Source organism: Sinocyclocheilus grahami, unplaced genomic scaffold, assembly GCF_001515645.1.
Source record: "Sinocyclocheilus grahami isolate Dianchi unplaced genomic scaffold, SAMN03320097.WGS_v1.1 scaffold448.1, whole genome shotgun sequence".
Classification (NCBI taxonomy): Eukaryota; Metazoa; Chordata; class Actinopteri; order Cypriniformes; family Cyprinidae; genus Sinocyclocheilus; species Sinocyclocheilus grahami.
In genome coordinates this window covers 1,006,759-1,020,164 of record NW_015505627.1, presented here as the reverse complement: position 1 = coordinate 1,020,164, position 13,406 = coordinate 1,006,759, and positions in this window count along the sequence as shown.

Here is a 13,406-nt window from a genome sequence, read left to right as displayed (position 1 = left end):
AGTATTGAACATGTCAAAGAGATGAAACCAAACACCTTGTAAACGCTGTTGACTTTGCTTACTTTGATTGAATATCATGCATCTCACAAGTTATTTTGCCAAAAAACTACATAAAACCAAATTCAAGGTCATTTGGGCTAGAAGTGGGTTACACATAGCCGGACTATATTGGATCTATACTTAACCGAGACGTTGAAATGACGGCTATTGCTTGCTGGGTACAGGGAAATAACCTGATTTATCAATGAAGTCATGTAAATGCAGCTTACTTGCGTTGTCAGGTTACTGATGTCCATGTAAACGGGGAAACTGGTTATTTTAAAAAGCTGATATTTGTGAGTTATCAGCTTACTGGTGTGCATGTAAACGAGCTCAATGTCGGAGAGGAAAGAAAGACGCAGCTTGTATCTGTGTATATTCGGTAGATACTGTGGAAAATGAGTAATGGAACCTTGTCAGATATTTCAGTAGCCTATCTGTATCAAAATATAGATATTTATGATAACACTATCATGTAGTTTGTTTCTCCAAACTTTGAGTCCATAAATTACGCGGAGCTCCCTCACTGTCTGATCAGCTCTTCTTCAAAACTTGCTGCAGTGGCGGCTTTTCCAGGTTAAGATATCAGGACTCCCAGCTGGCATTTCATGGTTGAATCAACGTTGGATTATGTTTCGATTTTTGCTAATTGGATCAGCGTTGATATTGTGACATTGTTTCACCACTGAAATCACGACGTTGTTTCACTGTTTAAATACCGACGTTGTTTCACCGTCTTACTTTCATCATGGGTGAATTAAGGTCGTTCTGTAGACGTTGGATTAACGTTGAATTAGGTGTCGATTTTGCAAATTGAATCAACGTTGTTTCACTGTTGTACCTTTCAACATGGGTGAATACACAACATTCAATTAGAACCTAGTTTGCATTTAGATCAACACTGTACATTATAAAGGTTAAAAATCAAATGACTGGCAGCAATGGCTTTACAATCAACTTCAATAAACTACCACATGCTCAAAATTGTAAAACAGCAGTTTTATTTTGGAAACATAATGTATAAAACAGATGAAAATAATCCCAAACTTTAGCTTGCAGCGTTTGTGCATGGATGTATTGTTAAAAACCTGTAGAAGAACAATCCAAATAAAATAATATTTAAAGGTTTTTGTAAAATAATATGCATATTTTGCTCTGCACTTGCAAGATAAACCCTTGTACTTTTATGACTGAAACCAGTTGATATTTTATTTTGGTGGAAAACTATAGTTTCTGTGAAAACATGTTTTACTAATGTGTCTCATTACAAGAGATTTGAACATTTGTGCAGTGAAAATGAGTTGAACACTTCGAGAATGGAACCTGCAATGAGGGGTGCCGTAAGGGGGGGGTTAGGATGATTCCAAGGGCCTGGCGTTAGAGGGGGCCCCCTGAGGGGGGAACATGATTTCTAATAAGGGGAATCCCCCCCCCCCCAACAGACAGAAACTGGAAGTGAGAGAGAAGTGTTTATTACGTTTTAAATATGGATATTTTTCTTACAAAAAACACATGGATTTGCTACAGGATGCCCTTATTCACCCCCCGGAGCCGTGTGAGACACGTTTTATTATGAATGCGCGCGCTTTAGTTGACGACTTGTGGACTGCTAAACTGCAACACCCGCTGACTGCAATGATTGCTTGGAATAGCCAGGACAATTTTAATATTACTCCGACTGGATTCGCCTGAAAGAAGAAAGTCATATACACCTAGGATGCATCGAGGGTGAGTAAAATAAAGTTTTATTTCTAATAAGAATATTTATTGTTGTTACACTTTAACATTGTAAATACACAGTTTGAACATTAACACTGCACTGCACTGTGCTTACATACAGGTAAATGAAAAACTTAATGATTAAATTAAAATGTTTTTCTTACAAAAAACACATGGATTTGCTACAGGATGCCCTTATTCACCCCCCGGAGCCGTGTGAGACACGTTTTATTATGAATGCGCGCGCTTTAGTTGACGACTTGTGGACTGCTAAACTGCAACACCCGCTGACTGCAATGATTGCTTGGAATAGCCAGGACAATTTTAATATTACTCCGACTAGATTCGCCTGAAAGAAGAACATTAACACTGCACTGCACTGTGCTTACATACGGGTAAATGAAAAACTTCATGATTAAATTAAAATGTTTTTCTTACAAAAAACACATGGATTTGCTACAGGATGCCCTTATTCACCCCCCGGAGCCGTGTGAGACACGTTTTATTATGAATGCACGCGCTTTAGTTGACGACTTGTGGACTGCTAAACTGCAACACCGGCTGACTGCAATGATTGCTTGGAATAGCCAGGACAATTTTAATATTACTCCGACTGGATTCGCCTGAAAGAAGAAAGTCATATACACCTAGGATGCATCGAGGGTGAGTAAAATAAAGTTTTATTTCTAATAAGAATATTTATTGTTGTTACACTTTAACATTGTAAATACACAGTTTGAACATTAACACTGCACTGCACTGTGCTTACATACAGGTAAATGAAAAACTTAATGATTAAATTAAAATGTGTTGTACCAAAAGCTAAATAACTGTACTGTGCTTAATTGTAAAAAAAAAAAAAAAACTTTACACAAATAATTAATTTATATTTAATTTAGTGATTCCTCTGTGTACCACTAGAGGGAGCCTGAGTACCACTAGTGCTACTCGTACCATACTTTGAGAACCACTGCTTTAAACATCTTAATTCATTTAAATTGTACCGACATTTGCGATTATATGATATTCAAAAAACGTTATCTTTGAGACTATTATACGATCAAAAATATAACACACCTAATGCATGGCATTCACATCAGGAAAATGTGGGAAAATCTCTAAAAGACAGATATTAACACATAACTTACCAACAACATAACATCAGATGAGCATCTAACTTTAGCATCTATGATAAAGCAATACAAAAATACACACACACAGGTATTTATCTTCTGCAGCTTACATGTCCTTTACCTATTTGTAAACTCTGGTAACGTTATACTTTTACTATTTTTGAAAGGTAATAAAGATAGCGACCTCGCAGATCACATCTGACGCTTCTTGTGTTCACATTCCAGTTTTTGTTCTCCGTTGACATTTCACAACTCAAATTCGCTCAAAATAAAAATTTAACAGGCAAATATAAAATAAATTGGGACCGACCTAGCAGTTTCAACAAGCTGCAGCTCACAGTCAGCCGCCCTCACTCAGAAACACGATAATAACGGTCATATTTTCAAATTTAGAAAGGTGCAGAACAGTTTCATTGAAACTGATTGCAGGGATATAACTAAGGACAGGACAAACTAACAAAAACATAAAAACAACTGCGGAGCACGCCACGGAGGCAGCCATCAGCGTCGGCGCCATCTTTAACTCTTTTTGCCTCATCTCCTGGATGACAGCCAGATTAACCAATCATGATCAAAGCAATAAAGTAAAACAACCAATAGGAATTATTTCAGCGTGGTAACGCAGCGAAATGTATTTAGTTTTATTGTTGTTAATGATGATAATATTTAACATATACCTTTAGATTTTAGAATAGGTTTCATGATCAAAATATTGTAAAATGCTAATAAAATTATAATAATGATCTTAAATAATTTATAATAATTTTTTTCAGGAATTTCTTTTGCATGCTGTTGAAGACATTAAATTGATTCAACATACAGATCTTGTAAAAAAAAAACTATCAGTGTTGATTTACAAGTGTTTTTGTTAACCTTTTTCAACCATTTAGCATTAAACATTTTCCAACGTTGTTTCAACTACAAATAGAAACATTTTTATCAAGTACAAATAAAAGTAAAGCTTTAAAAATATACTCAAAAAAGTACAAGTACCCGAAAAAACGACTTAATTACAGTAACATGAATGCTTGTAATTCGTTACCTCCACCACTGCATGCAACTCATTCACAAATCAAAACAGCTCGTTCACAGCACGTTCAATTCACAGGCAATGGCGAATTCATTGTTAGCTACGCTAAAATAACACCATTAATTTGACGTAAATGTTTCACATGAGCGGATCAATATGAATACAATGATACGTAACACATAATAAGGCCTTAAATCGGTGAAATGAAGAGCATCGCTCAGATCACCTACAACAGTGCTGAAAGTGGGGATTTCATCACCCAAGATCAGACTGATTTATTCTGGTAACATTTATATGGGCTCCTAATCTGAGATTTCTTCGTCAGAAAAGGCATACGCTCTACTAACAACAGACATTATGATTTCTTCACTAAAATCAGGTTAGTTTCTTATCGTATGATTTAAACACATTATAGCACTAAAAACTTTCTACTGCTTGTAGGAAGGCACATTCAAGCTGTAGTTTTATCTGATTTTGATCAGAAACTGTTACGCGCGTGTATAAGAAGTTAATAAAACTTATGAGACAAACACATAAGATTGATTACTGGGTCTGCTTGCATGCAATGTTTAAAACGATGCCACAGTTCTTCACCAACATTTGCAAATGTTGGGATGTTTCTGTCTAGCTTGTCAAGGTCTCTGGTGGTCACATTATGCACTGCTGCAGGGATGCTTGGAAGGGACCCCCTCCTTTCTGTGGTTGCTGGGTTGTTAAGCAGAAAGTGCTGGCTCCCGCCTTCGTAGCTTTGTGCAAGCCTAAGGGAGTTTGCACTGCTGAGTGAGGGAGTAGGGTGTCTCTCCCACTGTGGTTCCTTTTGCAGCCTATAAGAGTACCTGCATTCTCTTTGGACCATGTCAAGTTCGTCTTGAGTGTTGTTCTGCTGCTGGATCAGAGTCTCAATTCTGGCAACTTTGTCTAAGAGCTCAGAATTTGCCGTTTTAATAGTAATTTTGTGTGGGAAAGTTTCCTTTCCAGGTCCTTTCTGGCTGCCTTTTCCCAGGTGCTCTCGCTGTTCAGCAGCTGTCAGCCTTTTGAAGTCTATTGATTTCCTCCTGTAATTCCATTCTACTCGGGTCCTTGTGGGATACCACCGTGATCTGTTGCTTGAGATCATTTACCTCCAGTTTCAGACCCATGAGGTTGTTGGCCAGGGAGATGATGATCTCAGTGAGTTCTTTGTAGTCTCTCGCTTGAGTCATGAGTCAGTAGTACTCTTCCCTCGTTGTCCAGTTGCTTTTAACTCTGGTGCAGTAGGTTGTCGGCAACACTGGGTAGAAGGGTGTTCCTCACAACGCCTGGCCAGTCCTGTTAGTCTGCCGTCTGGGAAGTTAGACTGAGCATCTGCAACATTTTGGCAAACTCGTGTTGAGAGTAAGGGCTAGACACTAATGCAAGATCAAACAGAATGTGGAGCTAGATTTTACAGCTAGGTTTTGCCAGGTGTGGTTAGCTGGTGAAGTATTCTGTTGTTATCTTAGCTGTGGATGGCAGAATGCTAAGATAGGTTTGGGTCAGTATATGTTTGCTGAAAGGGGCATAAGCAAAGTTCTGATTGATGACTTAAGACTGTTCTTATTGTCAAGTTATCACTCAGAACTTACTGATGGTTCACAACAGGCTCGATCTCTGAGGAAGTGAAGTAGAGGAGGGAAAAGGAAGAGTAGAGCATTCCTATTCAGATTATGCTTATTACTTGGTGCTTAGGACTATAGTTATGCCCAAGTATTTGTCTAGATTACTTATGTAACAGGGTCATAAAATTAGAGCACTTGTTGAAAATAAACAAATGGTTCTTTTTGAGGTTCAGAGAGAACATCAAACCAAAGTGGAACAAAAGGGGGTATAAAATGTAAATGTGTTTAAAATGAGCTGACTGCTATTATTAAAACAGGGTAATCAATATGGTATTAGGAACAATCAGTAGCACTAATGATTAACTGTAAGATTTGTGTTGGGCAACACGCCATGGTTGGTCACAGCTGCTGCGTGTTCAGCTCCCATGCCTAGACCATACCATGTGTGTGTCCCACCCTCTGTAGTGTGTTATTCATTGTGCTATTAAAAACGCCCAATAACTTAATTCTTCTCTAGATAAACAGTTAAAATGTAATTACATTTAGATTTAATTAACTAGTAACTGAGCAATAGCATTCAGGACGGATACATCTAAGATTGTTACATTAGCTGAGAAGAATTGAAAATGGGGAAACAGAGAATAGAGAAAATGAAAAATCAGAAACCAGGGATTAGGTTAAATTCAAATTACTTCAAGTTATTCGGTAGCTTAGCCTAAAATGAAACGAAGTCGTGCTATCTTAAAAACAGCTACCAGAGGTGGTTTGTTCACAATATGGTGCCACCAGGTGACACGTGTGCTATGTGGAGTTAGCACTTCCTGTGACAAGTCGTTGTCATGGTAACCAATGCATGCCAGTGCAATTCAAGCAGTTTAGTGTCTGCCTATTTCGAAGAAATCAGCGCCACAGCTCCCCCGACAACAATGTCCAGCAAAACATCCGAATAGTCGAAAACCGGTGAAATATCGGGTGGTGTGTACTTCCGAATGTCCAGCAATTCGTCTCTGGTGAAACTGATTGCAGGGATATAACTAAGGACAGGACAAACTAACAAAAACATAAAAACAACTGCGGAGCACGCCACGGAGGCAGCCATCAGCGTCGGCGCCATCTTTAACTCTTTTTGCCTCATCTCCTGGATGACAGCCAGATTAACCAATCATGATCAAAGCAATAAAGTAAAACAACCAATAGGAATTATTTCAGCGTGGTAACGCAGCGAAATGTATTTAGTTTTATTGTTGTTAATGATGATAATATTTAACATATACCTTTAGATTTTAGAATAGGTTTCATGATCAAAATATTGTAAAATGCTAATAAAATTATAATAATGATCTTAAATAATTTATAATAATTTTTTTCAGGAATTTCTTTTGCATGCTGTTGAAGACATTAAATTGATTCAACATACAGATCTTGTAAAAAAAAAACTATCAGTGTTGATTTACAAGTGTTTTTGTTAACCTTTTTCAACCATTTAGCATTAAACATTTTCCAACGTTGTTTCAACTACAAATAGAAACATTTTTATCAAGTACAAATAAAAGTAAAGCTTTAAAAATATACTCAAAAAAGTACAAGTACCCGAAAAAACGACTTAATTACAGTAACATGAATGCTTGTAATTCGTTACCTCCACCACTGCATGCAACTCATTCACAAATCAAAACAGCTCGTTCACAGCACGTTCAATTCACAGGCAATGGCGAATTCATTGTTAGCTACGCTAAAATAACACCATTAATTTGACGTAAATGTTTCACATGAGCGGATCAATATGAATACAATGATACGTAACACATAATAAGGCCTTAAATCGGTGAAATGAAGAGCATCGCTCAGATCACCTACAACAGTGCTGAAAGTGGGGATTTCATCACCCAAGATCAGACTGATTTATTCTGGTAACATTTATATGGGCTCCTAATCTGAGATTTCTTCGTCAGAAAAGGCATACGCTCTACTAACAACAGACATTATGATTTCTTCACTAAAATCAGGTTAGTTTCTTATCGTATGATTTAAACACATTATAGCACTAAAAACTTTCTACTGCTTGTAGGAAGGCACATTCAAGCTGTAGTTTTATCTGATTTTGATCAGAAACTGTTACGCGCGTGTATAAGAAGTTAATAAAACTTATGAGACAAACACATAAGATTGATTACTGGGTCTGCTTGCATGCAATGTTTAAAACGATGCCACAGTTCTTCACCAACATTTGCAAATGTTGGGATGTTTCTGTCTAGCTTGTCAAGGTCTCTGGTGGTCACATTATGCACTGCTGCAGGGATGCTTGGAAGGGACCCCCTCCTTTCTGTGGTTGCTGGGTTGTTAAGCAGAAAGTGCTGGCTCCCGCCTTCGTAGCTTTGTGCAAGCCTAAGGGAGTTTGCACTGCTGAGTGAGGGAGTAGGGTGTCTCTCCCACTGTGGTTCCTTTTGCAGCCTATAAGAGTACCTGCATTCTCTTTGGACCATGTCAAGTTCGTCTTGAGTGTTGTTCTGCTGCTGGATCAGAGTCTCAATTCTGGCAACTTTGTCTAAGAGCTCAGAATTTGCCGTTTTAATAGTAATTTTGTGTGGGAAAGTTTCCTTTCCAGGTCCTTTCTGGCTGCCTTTTCCCAGGTGCTCTCGCTGTTCAGCAGCTGTCAGCCTTTTGAAGTCTATTGATTTCCTCCTGTAATTCCATTCTACTCGGGTCCTTGTGGGATACCACCGTGATCTGTTGCTTGAGATCATTTACCTCCAGTTTCAGACCCATGAGGTTGTTGGCCAGGGAGATGATGATCTCAGTGAGTTCTTTGTAGTCTCTCGCTTGAGTCATGAGTCAGTAGTACTCTTCCCTCGTTGTCCAGTTGCTTTTAACTCTGGTGCAGTAGGTTGTCGGCAACACTGGGTAGAAGGGTGTTCCTCACAACGCCTGGCCAGTCCTGTTAGTCTGCCGTCTGGGAAGTTAGACTGAGCATCTGCAACATTTTGGCAAACTCGTGTTGAGAGTAAGGGCTAGACACTAATGCAAGATCAAACAGAATGTGGAGCTAGATTTTACAGCTAGGTTTTGCCAGGTGTGGTTAGCTGGTGAAGTATTCTGTTGTTATCTTAGCTGTGGATGGCAGAATGCTAAGATAGGTTTGGGTCAGTATATGTTTGCTGAAAGGGGCATAAGCAAAGTTCTGATTGATGACTTAAGACTGTTCTTATTGTCAAGTTATCACTCAGAACTTACTGATGGTTCACAACAGGCTCGATCTCTGAGGAAGTGAAGTAGAGGAGGGAAAAGGAAGAGTAGAGCATTCCTATTCAGATTATGCTTATTACTTGGTGCTTAGGACTATAGTTATGCCCAAGTATTTGTCTAGATTACTTATGTAACAGGGTCATAAAATTAGAGCACTTGTTGAAAATAAACAAATGGTTCTTTTTGAGGTTCAGAGAGAACATCAAACCAAAGTGGAACAAAAGGGGGTATAAAATGTAAATGTGTTTAAAATGAGCTGACTGCTATTATTAAAACAGGGTAATCAATATGGTATTAGGAACAATCAGTAGCACTAATGATTAACTGTAAGATTTGTGTTGGGCAACACGCCATGGTTGGTCACAGCTGCTGCGTGTTCAGCTCCCATGCCTAGACCATACCATGTGTGTGTCCCACCCTCTGTAGTGTGTTATTCATTGTGCTATTAAAAACGCCCAATAACTTAATTCTTCTCTAGATAAACAGTTAAAATGTAATTACATTTAGATTTAATTAACTAGTAACTGAGCAATAGCATTCAGGACGGATACATCTAAGATTGTTACATTAGCTGAGAAGAATTGAAAATGGGGAAACAGAGAATAGAGAAAATGAAAAATCAGAAACCAGGGATTAGGTTAAATTCAAATTACTTCAAGTTATTCGGTAGCTTAGCCTAAAATGAAACGAAGTCGTGCTATCTTAAAAACAGCTACCAGAGGTGGTTTGTTCACAATATGGTGCCACCAGGTGACACGTGTGCTATGTGGAGTTAGCACTTCCTGTGACAAGTCGTTGTCATGGTAACCAATGCATGCCAGTGCAATTCAAGCAGTTTAGTGTCTGCCTATTTCGAAGAAGTTGTCCACCGTTTTGTGCTTTCAACGTGGTGCTTTCAGTCCTTCAAGACTTGTTGCATTAAATAAGCACTTCTGTGAGTGTTTCTCTAATTTAACAATAAGTTTCTTGCACTTGTTTAAAGAATAACAAACCGATTTACCATAAATTGAAGCTGGATTAAGCGTATAGTGTAGTTATGTGTGCCTCACACATGAATACTGAAGTATTACACCTTTAGTTTCACTCAGCGAGTGAAACACCGAGTTGATCACCAGGTTGCTGTGCTTGTATATATGCAGTCAGAGTTTAGATGAATTTCATTGATCTAATTATAATTTACAAGGCCTTTATGCTGTAGAAAGAGGAGCATCACTCAGATTTATATAACACTGTACTGAGATTTATTCAACAGAAACAGATTAAACAATACTACAATTTTGTGATTTCTTCACTAAAGCAGATGAATGCATTATGGTACAGTTTGGACATGCCGCTGAGCTGAGTTTCCTTCGTCAAAACAGACTTCTGCTTTAATACTGAAATTATGGTTTCTTTATGTTAGAAAATCGTCTAACATATAGCAAATCGTCAAATGGTAGCTGTTTTTAATGCCTGATCAAAAGTTACTGATAACCTGATACTACTACTACTAATAACAACAACAGAACACATTACATAATTGTTGTTATTAAATGAAATATCTGGACATTTAACACTTATTTAATAACATTACAGATTGATCTGAATAAACAGGGCATGTGCAACTTTGGTGTATAAGACAGCAGGCTAACCAGGTAGCTGTATTTTGTGCGAACGATATAAATCATAACGTGATTTTGTAGAAATTGTAATCAGGTGCTAAAAAAAGAGTACCCATTAAAATGTCTTTACATCAAGGACCCGTTCATGGTATAAGCGCAGTGTTGAGCTAGTAAGGAGCATTTTGATTGGTGAATTAAAAGCTCACTGTGATTGGCTTAACGGAACATCCTCCAAAAATATATTTATGAATCTTAACCTGCCAGGAAGGTCTCAAAAATACAACACACAAATTCAAAGCAGTCCATGCACGTGTGACGATTTGCAAATGCAGATTCAACGATCTGCGTAAATACATGTAGCATCATTCATAAATGTGTGATGGAAATTAATTCATGAACTTGATATATACATATTTGTGAAAACATTTTAAATGTATTTAGGTAAGATGGATTTGTGTGAGCATTTGGGGAAATATTTAGGCTTTTATTTGTGTATTTATGAATTGTGTTTTGAATTTGCGAATCGGATTTTGTAAATGTAAATTGTGCTGTGCATTTATGAATTTTGTTTTGTAAATGTATTATTTTTTAGGCTGATCTGGCTCCATATTTCTTCACTAAAATGAGATTAACCTTACACTGATACCATTTAAGCACGAAGTGCATACATACTCTTTCAATCATAATAGAGATGCCAATTCAAGCCACTACTTTATCTGCATATAAACAAGCCAGCAAATAGGGACACAGATGCGTATCGCAAATCACGCCCTATTCTTACTTGGATTATCAAACACACACTTTTAGGTTGACAGTGTTTTATGCCCATTATTCTCCACCATTATATGTAGCGAATCAGCTCAAAGGGGAAATATGAATAATCAATCATAACTAGTTATGATCAATTATAAATATTTAGATCCGCTGTAAGTATTTACTTGACCTCTCAGTGTCAGCTGTCTGCAGTGGTGTATAAATTATCTGAAAGCCATACTCAAAACTTAAATGATTTTAGCAAATGGCTGCAATATAACAAAGAGTGAAAAATTTAAGGGGGTCTGAATACTTTCCGTACCCACTGTATATGCATATGTGTGTGTGTATAGATATATGTGTATATCAGTGGTCAAACCTGCTTTCCTGCAGTCCGTGTTCTTCTGACTATTTTGTAGCAAATAACGAATTTGCTTCGGTGAAATGTATCAGAGTAAAAGTATACATTTTAATTAGGAAATGTAGTGGAGTAAAAGTAAAAGTTGACTGAAATATAAAAACTCAAGTAAAGTACAGATATTCCCAAAAAATACTTAAAGGGTTAGTTCACCCAAAAATGAAAATTAGCCCATAAATTACTCACCCTCAAGGCATCCTAGGTGTATATGACTTTCTTCTTTCAGACGAATCCAGTCGGAGTTATATTAAAAATTGTCTTTGATCTTTTAAGCTGTTTAATGGCAGTTAGCGGGTGTTGCAATGCTTCAGTCCAAAAGAAGTTAAATAAAAAGCGCCCAACCATAAAAAAAGTGTCTCACATGGCTCCTGGGGATGAACAAAGGCCTCCTGTCAATGCGTTTCGATGCATTTTTGTAAGAAAAATATCCATATTCAAAACGTAATAATCACTTTAATCTAGCTTGCGCCAACAGTTGTACACGGAAGAAGCTCCGGGAGGATGACGTATGAGGTCGGCGTTGCGCAAACAGTTTCAGGTAGCCAAAGCTAAGTTAAAGCTTCTGGTTGCAAAGCAGTTGGAGAGTTTTTGACTGTATAAGTAATAATTTAACTCAGATTTGGCTGTATTCCCCATCCTCAGCTCTCACTATCTTTGATCACAGGCAAGTGATTTTGTCCAGGAATCATAAAATCTTAATCTCAGGGATCAAAATGCTTAAAAATAAATAAATAAATAAATGATGTGGTTACAGCATTCATTGGATCTTGCTCTTCCAACTTGCACTTTATGTGTGTGTGCATCCATGTTGCCAAGTAATGAACATGCTTGCAGCGCAGCGGGATCACGTAATTTACGCAGAAACAACAACATTCTAAAGGTGCATTCACACCATATCGTAATAACGGTGATTACGAGATACCAACTTGTAAAAAGCGTTCACATCCTCGTAGAACTCGTAATTACAACTTGTGAACTGGGAGTTTTCCGAGAGCTACAACTTGGACCACCTGACCACCTCTGATTCATTATCCACTATGTTTAGGCATAGTACGATAGTTCCGAGACCAAGTCCAAGGGTGTGAACAGCTCCATGTAGAACATCAACAGAGTCCAGACTGTTCAAGCTCCAAAAAAGAGGTGAAACGAAGAAAGACCAACTTTGGTGTTATTATTCTGACTCTGGATGATGGATGAGGGCAAACAATGTCCCACAGTGTTGGGGGGCTACTAGATGACTGAGAAAGTGGTCTAAATATGCCAGGACATCCAGGGAATCTGTGCTGGATCCATTCATTTGACGTTACTTGGTTCATCCTATAGGGTTGGGGAGTTTATGGGCCCAGGTGGCATGACACAACTTTTAGTCTCATCAGACTGCATAAGGAAATAAATGATGACAGAATTTATTTATTCATTAATTTTTAATTTTAGGGTTAGAGTTCTAGACACTTATCTGTAGCTAAAATCACAATTCATATGCGAAAACAATCGATAAACAAACATGCTATGGGTTGGCATACTGTAGAACTTTGTGAATGATGGGTGTTCCCGTTCTGCCGAAAACTGTGGAGTTCTGAGAGTGCGATGTCTGATGGGGCTAGTTATCTCCTAGCCTGCTAGCATTTCAGCATCCTAAAACAAATATATGGATCTTTCGTTTCATTATTTGGAAATTGTGATGCATCCTTTTAACATCTGCAAAGTCATCTATAGTTTAAGAAGTGCATATTTACATTTAGGGATGCACGATATATCGGCGGCCATATCGTTATCGGCCAATAAATGCTGTTTTTTATATTATCGTTATCGGTCCGATAACAAAATTCGGTCAATATCTTTAAGCCGATAAATTGTATTATTTCCGCTGGTTGAACCACTTCACGTGCTTGC